The 10,695-nt window shown below is 40.1% G+C and overlaps 1 long non-coding RNA gene across 1 annotated transcript; it reads right to left on the bottom strand.

The window, feature by feature from the left end:
• Positions 1-395: 395 nt before the first annotated feature.
• Positions 396-10,096, bottom strand: LOC132006364 (uncharacterized). The gene is made up of 4 exons (XR_009401073.1): positions 9,858-10,096; positions 7,774-7,940; positions 6,450-6,611; positions 396-1,685 (listed from the first exon to the last, which is right to left on the bottom strand). It is a non-coding gene; the product is annotated as an uncharacterized LOC132006364 (long non-coding RNA).
• Positions 10,097-10,695: the final 599 nt, after the last annotated feature.

Below are 10,695 nucleotides of genomic sequence, written 5' to 3'. Positions count from 1 at the left end.
ATAGGAAAGAAAGGTCGCTGGAGGGTCTTCGTTGCTAAGCTAATGACTTGTATTTATTATTTTAGGCTTCAAGAGTCCCTGAAGGTTTTGAGCAAGGAAGTGACACAATTTGTCATGAATAAGCAGTGATTTCATGGTGACGGCCTCGTGACTGGACTCCAGCACCCAGCCGTCAGGATTTGCATCCTGACTGTCACTAATGAGCTGCATAGTCATGGACCAGCTATTTTACTTCTCTGTGTTTCCATAAAACGGGGAAGGTGGTGATAACAGATAACCTACCTCATACCATGGTCTTTGGGATGGAGTGAATTAGTGATTTTCAAGACACATGACAAGTGCTGAGATTGTTAAACTTAAAAAAAAAAAAATAGCATGATACCTTTGGATTGAGATCTTTGCATTTCGTTTTGAAACTTTTATTACAAAGAGCTAACATTACATGGTAAATTATTAACTGTTCCTTCTTTTCCCTCATACAGGTTTAGAGATTATTAATCTCCTTTTACAGGTGGAAGAATTTAGGTTTTAAGGAGAGAGATTCAATCTTGGCCTCACACGGCCAGGCGTGAGAAGAATCCACACGTTCTGAATCCTCATTCAGTGACCCTGGGTGTTGGCTAGCACCCAGGGTCATCTCTTAGCTCAAACTCCTGGAACCTGAAGAATAGGAAAAATGGGGAATGGAAGAAACTGGCAAATTCTCTTTCTCTGGTGAGGGAAATAACAGTAAGGGACAGTAATTAAGGTAAAATCAAAAAAGATAAAACTTTGGAGGAACCTTTAAAAGTCTGTATATAGAATCAAATTTGTAAAATATAAATATATATGTTGGATAATGCCCCCAACCAGAATCATATGCGGAAGACAGAACACTTGGAGATAAGGTTTCTAGGAGGTAATTAAGGTTAAATGAGGTCGTAAGGTGAGGCCCAAATCTGATAAGATTGGTCACTGTATAAGAAGAGGGAGAGCTCTTTACCTCTGTCATGTGCATCAAGGAAAGGCCACACGAATGCCCAGTAAGAAAGTGACCACCTGGGACATCTGGGTGGCTCAGTCCTTAAGTATCTGACTTTGGCTTAGGTCATGATCTGGGGTCCTGGGATCGAGCCCCGCAATGGGCTCCTACCTCAGTGGGGAGCCTGCTTCTCCCTCTCTTATTCTCCCTGCTCTCTCTTGCCGTCTCTCTCTCTCTCGCTGTCAAATACATAAATAAAATCTTAAAAATTTTTTTTTTTTTGTAAGAAGGTGGCCACCTGTATGCAAGCCAGGAGGAGAGCTCTCCCCAGAACCCAACCATGCGGGCAAACTGATTTCAGACTCCAGCTTCCAGAACAGTGAGAAAATACATTTCTGTTGTTTAAGCCATCCAGTCTGTAGTATTTTTTATACACATGTGTACACATACACATATACATGCATTGCATACATACACATGCCAAAAATTATCTCCTAGTAACAAAGTTTGGAAAATATTGCTATACAGCTAAATCTGACACGAATAAACCTCAAAACTGAGTGCACATCCTGTCCCCAGAAATAACAGTCTGCTGGCCAAATGCACCATTACTATTGATTCATGCTGATGGCATTGTTTTTCCGTCAGTTTGAATAAGTGCAGTGCTCCGCTCGGATTCCTGCATCTCCAGCCATGCCCTGGGATTACACGGGAAGGATTGGGCCTGTGGAATCAGAGAGAGAGGAGGAATAGATAGATATCTTAGCTTTGGATCCATGACCACATTTTAGCACTAAGTTAACTTCAGAGTTGCTTAGACTGGTTACATAATTCATTCCTCAGCAATGATCCTATGGGGTGGGGGTGGGGGGCTGCTGTTAGGAAGTTCTTGTGGGTGAATACAAAGTCATTAACTGGAATAAACTCTGTCCAGTTCATTCCAAGAGATGTGTGGTAGTTGGTGAAGTGAGTTCATTTTTATATCAGTGGTTCTTAACCCAAACTGATTATTAGGAAACAACAAAAAAGCACCAAGGATATTTGGACATAGATGTATGTCCTTCCATTATTTTGTTAATAGGAAATATACACACAATACAACGACCAAAAGGGGCAAAAGAGTAAGATTGAACAAGTATTTCTTCCACTTACATTTCCCAAACACTGCTGTTCTCCCCAGAGAGAACCAATGTGTGTGTGTGTGCGTGTTTAATAGTAAAAAAAAAAATCCAGATTTGCAAAGATATACTTAAAAAGTTATTACCTATAACTATCTGAGTTAGGTTTACAGATGATTCTTTAAAATTGTTATGTTTCTGAATTTTCCAAGTATTCCTTAATAGGCTTGTCGTATTTTGTGATTAGAAAAAAAATGTTAATTTTAAAGTAAATAAAAAGATTTTAATTTAAAAGTACCTCAGAGATCTCATAGCTGCTTTGTGATTAAAAAAAAAAAAATAGAACTAACTTTATCCACAGATTGTCAGTCTATTGATATATTTCTCAAAATAATTTAACCAACTTGTTTCCATGCACATAAAATTCCTGCCACTGGAAAAGATATACAGAACCTGATTACCAACTTGAACCCTGACATCTAGTGAAACTCATTATGACTCACTGGAAACAGGTAATTGGCTCAGGAATCTTCTTTCAAATTTCATCATAATTTGTATGATGACTCCACATGTCTATCAAACTATATTAAAAGTAAGTGTAACACTAGACTGGAGAATTAAGCCCAATCCAGGCTAACGCCTTTATTTAGTAATTAAATAATAACGAGCTAAATTTATCCTTACATCTAATCCTTAACGATGCCCTGAATGTTCTAATTGGATAAATAGCCAAATGCACCCTCCAGCATCTGAGGGTCAAAAGATGTCATAGTCCTGGCTTGCTGAAAAGATGTATAGGGATTGTGGCACTGATCTAGAGGTCACCCTTCTGGAAACTTGAATCTCCGGAATGGAATTCCAAACACAGAAGGCAAGAGGGAAGGGGCCACTGAGTAGCCAAAGTCCCTCATTAAGGAGAGCCATTCTTAGCCTTTCTTCCCGCTTCTGATGGAATACCTAATTTCCAAAGGTCCAGTTATGTGGTTTTCTTGTCCTCACGAGATTAGAAACAGTTGGGAAATGGAGATGACACTAGAGATGGAGGAGGGGCGGGATGGAGGAGGACATTATTTATTCCATTCATTCCCATGTCTGTAAGTGGATCAGCCGACAACAAAAGAGGGGAAAGAAAAGAAAAGTTTAAAATTCCCAGAGGTTATATGTGCTCAAGACGATCTTTGTCATTCCTGGCGCTGACCTTGATGGGTGCCTTTATTTTAGTTCCACGTGGTTTTGCTGCTAGGAGTGGTGGCCTGTGCAGAGGAGACCACCTCAGAGCAGCAGTAGGAGAAAATAGGATTCACTTACACTCTTTTACCTTTTTAAAATAATATGTCATGTACATTATGTATCTTTTGTTTAAGAATAAAAATTCTTTAAAAAAACCTCAATGCCATACAAAAGATTTTACAAATAAAAAGTTAGTGAAAATAAAATTGTAGAGCTAAATATATTGAAGACCTGAAACCATAAAACTCCCAGAAGAAAACATAATGGGAAGCTCTTGGCACCACTCTTGGCAATGATGCTTTTAGACTTAACTCCAACTAAAAGCAAAAATGAACAAACGGGACTACATCGAACTAAAAATCTTTTGCACAGAAAAGTAATAAAATGAAATGACAATCTACTGAATGTGAGAACATATTTGCTAATCATGTATTTGATAAAAAGCTAATATCCAAAATATGTGAAGAATATATATATATATATATATATAATGTCATATATATATATAAAATATCATATGTATATAAAATATTGTGTGTGTGTGTGCATAAGCAACTTGGTAGCAAAACCAAAAATCTGATGAAAAATTAGACATTTTTCAAAAAAGACATGCAAATAGCCAAGAGGTATATGAAAATATGCTCAACATTATTCATCAGCAGGGAAATGCACATCAGAACGACAATGAGATGTCACCTCACACCTGTCAGAAGGGTATTATCAAAAACACAAAAGATAACTATTGTTAGTAAGGATGTGGAGCAAAAGGAAGCTTTGTGCACTGTTAGTGGGAATGTAAATTGCAGCAGGCACTATGAAAAATAGTATGGAGATACCTCAAAATATTAAAAATAGAACTACTATACAATCCAGCAATTCCACTTCTGGGTATATAGCCAAAAGAAGCAAAATCACTACTTCAAAGAGATACCCGCATGAGCTATCCCACAAGAAAATGTAATACACACACACACACATGCACACGCAGAATACTGCTCAGCCATAAAAAAGAGGGAAATCTTGACATTTGTGGCAACATGAATGGACCTTGGGGGCATTATGCTAAGTGAAGTAAATCAGACAGAGAAAGATAAATACTGTATGAACTTACTTATACGTGGAATCTAAAACCAAACAAACATAGAAACAGAGAACAGATTAGTGATTCCAGAGGCAGAGTAGGAGGGGTGGGTGGAAAATGAATGAAGGTGGTCAGAAGATACAAACTTCTAACTACAAAACAAATTAGTTCTGGGAATATAATGTATAGCATAGTGACTATAGCTAACAACACTGTATTGTATATTTGAAAGTTGCCAGGAGAATAGATCTTAAAAGTTCTCATCACAGAAAAAAAATTGTAGCTATGTGAGGTGATGGATGTTAACTAAATTTATTGTGGTGACTGTTTGGCAATATATATTGATTTGGTCATTATATTCATCAATTTATTTGATCAAATTTTGTATATTATATGTTTATATATTATATTTACATATTATATATAAATATTACACACATATGTTGTAATATATTATAAATATACATATATTTAATATAAGCATATATATTAAAGTGTACAAGTACGTTGTACACTTTAAATTTTTTATTTTTATTTTTTTAGAGAGAGAGCATGCAGGCACATGCCTACTACAGGGTGTTTGGGGAGGTGCACAGGGAGAAGGGGAGATTCTCAAGCAGACTCCTCGCTGAGCCTGCAGCTCAATGCAGGGCTCCATCCCAGGACCCTGAGATCATGACCTGAGCCAAAATCAAGAGCCAGACAAATGCTTAACCCAAGTGCCCATTGTACACTTTAAACTAATACAGTGTTACATGTCAATTATATCTCAATAAAAATGGAAAAATACAAAAAGATACAAAAGATACAAAAAAATTGTACGCCGTGAGATACCACTACACACCTATCAGAATGGCTAAAATAAAAAATAGCCACAATGTCATATGCTGGTAAGGATGAAGAGAAACTGGATCATGATACATTGCTGGTAGAAATGTAAAATGGTACAGCTCCTCTAGAAAACAGTTCGGCCGTTTCTTTAAAAAGTAAACATGCGACTATCATATGGTCCAGTAATTGCCCTCCTGGGCACTCATCCTAGAGAGAGAAGACGTGAGGGACACCTGGGTGGCTCAGTTAGTTAAGCATCTGCCTTCGGCTCAGGTCATGATCCCAGGGTCCTGGGATCGAGTCCCATGTCAGGCTCCCTGCTCAGCGGGGAGTCTGCTTCTCCCTCTCCCTCTGCCTCTGCCCCCCACTCATGCTCTCACACACACTCTCTCTCTCAAATAAATAAACAAAATCTTTAATTGAAAAAAAAGAAATGAAGACATGATCACACGAAAACCTATACGTGAATGATTATAACCCTTTTATTGATAATAGCCAAAAATGAAACAACCCAGCTGTCCTTCAACTGGTGAATAATTAAACTGTGGTAGATCCCTACCATGGAATACTATTCAGCAAGAAAAGGGACCAAGCTACTGATAGACACAACAACAAGGATGAATATGCAGAAAAGTTTACGAGTGAAAAGAGCCAGTCCCCAAAGTTTACGTGCTGTGTATTGATTCCATTTCTATAACATTCTCAAAGTGAGGACACTATAGAAATGGTGAACCCGTAAATGATTGTCAAGGTTAAGAAGGGTACAGGGTAGGAGGGAATTGGGTGTGGCTATAAAAGGGCAGCTGGGTGGGGAGCGAGGAAATCTTGTGCTGATGGAAATCTTACTGTTGTCAGTGTGAGTGTCAGTATTCTGGTTGTGATAGCGGACTGTGGTTTACAAGACGCCACCACCAGAGGAAACATGATCTCTCTGAACTATTCCTTACAACTGCATGTGAATCCACAGTTATCTCAAAATAAAACATTTAAGCAAGGAGAAAAATGTTAAGCTAAAAAAATATTATGAGAGTCTCGTGCTTAAATAGATACTACCTATTTTTAAAAATCACTTGGGAGGCAGCATATCCCTCTGGACCCTCGCTGAACAAAGCCCACATGCTGGTTAAGCACACTTTCACATATTGTGGCTGTCCGGACTCAATTTGTGGTGAACTAACATTTAGTTTTTAGTTCTGATATGAAAAGCTGGGCTGCATCGCTCTCCTACCTCCACTGCTACAATCCCTAGGACAGAGCTTCCCCCGGGTGCATTTCCTCTGCCATTGGGGCATGCGGTTCCTTCCATCCATTTTTCTGTCTTCCTTAAAAAGCAGGCTTCTGATACTTGGAGGAAGTCCAGAACTTCGCTGGTATTCAAGAGAGTCACTCTCTGATGACAGGGTGCACAGAAGAGTTGGTGAGATCATTTTAATTCGTTACCATAAAATGCTGCTGTGGCTCCCCCGTATTCAGAAGGTGAGAAGCAAGCATTACAGCAAAAGTCTGTTGAACGCAGCTTCTAATTACATGTCACTGAGTACGCCGGGAGTCGAATCATGGCCACTGCAATGGAACTGCGTGTTCTCGAAATAGTTCAGCCATGAGGTCTAGGGGCTGACTTATTTCTGGTTTCTCCAACTTAAGCCCTTGTTCATGACCCTGTAACTACCACCCAGTTAAGAGGAGATGGGCAGCACGGTGAGGGGCACAGAATTTGGACTAGGGCACCTCAGTAGGTAGAACGTTGATAGAATGATGCCTATAATTTTTATTGTGCAAAGTTGTAAAGGACCTAGAAATCTAAGTACTATATTTTGAACAGAAATGCTAGTAAGAGATTGATATGAAGCAGAGATCTGCAAACTTCTCTACACTTACACCCCTAAAAAATGCTGAAGCCCGTGCATCCCTTCACACATTTTAAGACGTCTCTAACTCTTCATCACAGGTTGGACGGCTCACGGAGGATGTAGTCTGCAGATTGTTTTCATCAGATGCTTTAAAATAAAACTGTTATATCACCCTTTTTAATGCATCCAATAGGATCTAAGTACCATAGTAAATTGATACCACTGTTCCTTTTTCAAGACGAACATGAAGTTCTTTAACAGAAATGCTCAATCATTCCTTTCCTCCATGACTATATTTTCCTTCCACTTCCCTTAAAGATTTGTCTCCAAATGTCATATATCTTTATGATATCTTTTATTATTTGAAAAATCTATCATTTGGGGATCTTTTACTGATTAATTTATCATACATTTTGAAACAAACATGCATGTGTAAATTGATTTTATAATTTCAAAACCTATCCTGTGACCAGAAGGTATTAAACCATTTCCTGAGACTAGGACATTATTATAATTATTGGTAACACAATGAATATGTATTTTGTTGATCATTAAACAGAAAATAGTAAAATGTTGGAAATTACCCTCCTAATGAGAATTATCTCTCCTAATGGAGGAGGATGGGTTTTTACAGATATGTATTTGTATATATTTCCATTTACATGTAACTAGTTCAAATATCCATCCATTAATATTACTTACTGCAAGAATGAATAGGTGCGGGGCGCCTGGGTGGCTCAGTGGGTTAAGCCTCTGCTTTCGGCCCAGGTCATGATCTCAGGGTCCTGGGATCGAGCCCTGTGTCAGGCTCTCTGCTCAGCAGGGAGCCTGCTTCCCTCTCTCTCTCTCTTCCTACTTGTGATCACTGTCTGTCAAATAAATAAATAAATCTTTTTTAATTAAAAAAAAGAATGAACAGGTTTAGCACCATTATTATCTTTATTTCTCATTTTTATGAATGTAAGCACTGAGATAACTTGTTTCGCATTACTAGGTAGATGGGGCCAAAAGGAGTTTTGTTATGACAATGTCCATCCAGAGCTGACGAGAAGAAAAGAAACTAGGGACATATTTCTGGGTTTATGGCTTCAGAGGTGCACCTGGAATGACTCAATCACTTACAAATACAAAGCCTATATACAGATTTGTAGCTGGTCCACCTTTGCCGGAGAACTTGAGATTTGTTTTTCAGCAGTGCCAAACTGGCGATGTTATTCAATTCTTTGGACTCCTTCACATTAGAGGTCAGATACCACTTAGAGACCTTCCTTCAGAAATTACAGTGGAGGTTGTGTCTGTGTGGGGCAGAGAGCATGTGGGATCTGTCTGTACTTTCTGCTTCATTTTGCTGTGAACCTAAAACTTGCTCTAAAAAATAAAGTCTATTTTTAAAAAATTACTTTAATGATCTATCCATGGTCGACTCCATTGGGTTTTCCTCCACGTTTTATGGAAAACAAGACATTGGAAACCATCTAATTTGTATCTCACAAATTGGTATCTCAGTCGTAAAAGCTTTTGCTTTCTCAACACAAACACAAATATTTCTAATTGTTCCTTGTCTTGGCCCTAGAGGTTTTTACAATCTAGGACAATGGCTTTCTTTCCTTTTTTGAGAAGGGAGGAAGGGCTGGTGTGCCGGGAGGGTGGGAGCAGAGAAGACCCAGCGTGACACCCCACTCTCATTTTACCTCAGGTGGATCCAGAGGCTGAATCCCTTGAAACCATCTACCCTGTGGGCACCCACCATTTACACACCACTGGAGGGAGGGGACTTACGAACCACTTCTACTGCACCATAAAGTCAGCTTTGGGGGTATTGTTTTGCTTTTTATCTGAAATTCAGATTTAACTGGGTATCCTGTATCTATCCCTTTGGCAACCCTATCCAACCCAAATCATTCTCTTCAGGAAATGGCAAACATGGAGACCCGGCAAGTCTCCACAAAGGCCCTCAACTGGGGAGCAAGTTTCTTTCATTTTTCCCTGTATCTACTTCTCAAACAGAGTTACTGTTTTCTCATCTCTCATCTCGGCGTCCATCTTTCTCTCCCCGGCCCAGCCTCCAACCTTATTTCCATCCTTTGAACCCAAAGCAACAATGTCAGCAGAAACAACAGCAATGACAACAATCATGAAAGCAGGAAAGCTTTTGGAGGAAACCAGGCCAGTGAAATGCATTTGAGAGAAGCAGACAGTGTGTGGGTACAGTGTGGGCAAAACATCTCTGTCCTGTCCTCTCCAAAGCAGAGGCTAAAAACAGGAGGGAGGGAGCAGTCTCTTCTTTCAGGACAGAAACCACATATTTAAAATTTGTGACGGTTCTCCTTTCCAGTCTTGCCCGTGGACACATAATAAAAAATATTATTCGAGTCCGATTGCATTTCCTATACGCTTTGGTGCTCTCCTGAGCTGTTCCTTAGGAAAAATACCAGCAAGCCTTCCCGTTTTTTCTTCCCCCTTCTGTTCCTATTTACTACCACTGCCTTCTCACCCTCCCCTCTCATCTCCCAAGCACCAAAAATAATTTGAATTTCAAACTTTTTTTTTTCTTGGCCTTCCTGTGGGTGTGGGAGGACCTCCTTTGGGAATTGTTCTGGATCTAGTCGGCTCCATCTGTAATTTGGCAAAATCTCTGTCTGTACCCTGCCCCCACTTCCTTTTCTTGATACATGGGAGTCCGGGTGTCCCCCACCCCACAAAGACCCTCCTCAATCTAATCCTTAGGGAACCAAATGAGAGGACCCCCCCCAGGGAGGCCCAGTGGGTCTGCAGCCTTCACTTACCCGGCCCCTGGTTTTGGAAGGGCAAGATCTCTCTGCACAAAGGAGCCAGCTTCTCACCAGCCAGAGGAAGCCACCTCCTGCAGGCCTACGGCTCCAAAGGACAAGGTAACTTCCAGGAGGAAGGCAAGATCTGTGCTTTTCGGTTCAGGAGACCCAAGGCAAGTTCCTGTTTCAAAGACAGAGTTTAAAAAACTGATTAAGTTCAGAGTTTTGTGTGTGTGCATGTGTGTGTGTCTCCCCAATTCACCCACGTGATCCCCTTGATTTTCCTCTGGGGGACAGCTGAGCTGCCTTTTCAAAAAATCTCTCTGGACCTCCCCCCCACCCCCGCCACCTTCCCCATCCGCTGTCATCATGGCCATTCCTGAGCTAGTGTCTCAATACTCTGGTGAATGTTTGTTACTGACAAAAAAAGAAAAGGGAAAAAAAATGAGAGAAAGAAAAAGGACTTCACATCTAAGAATTTCCTGTGGTTTGGACAGTTTTAGTTCAAGGCTTTCATGATTTTTTTCCCCTCACTTTTTCCATGCTGAAGACAGGGCTCAGAAATACAGCTGATGACCTGTAGAACTTGTTTTCTTTCTTAGGTCCTATAGGAGACACTCTCCTTGGAAGAGTTGGAAGTTGAAAGGGAGTTGGAAGGGAGCAGTAAAATAGTTAATGCCCGAGGCTGAAGACCCAATTAGGTGCAGGCAGATCTTTGGTGCTCTCCAGAGCCGCTGGGAGGGTGTGCCCCTGGTTGCCTGGCCAAGAGGCACCAAAGACAGGTTTCACATCTCTGTCTTCATAGTTACTTGTATATTCCTCTATTTTGGCAATTTCCTTAGCGTAAAATAGG

The sequence above is a fragment of the Mustela nigripes genome, chromosome 18 (genome assembly GCF_022355385.1).
Source record: "Mustela nigripes isolate SB6536 chromosome 18, MUSNIG.SB6536, whole genome shotgun sequence".
Lineage (NCBI taxonomy): Eukaryota > Metazoa > Chordata > Mammalia > Carnivora > Mustelidae > Mustela > Mustela nigripes.
This window is presented reverse-complemented; position numbering and strand designations above follow the sequence as displayed.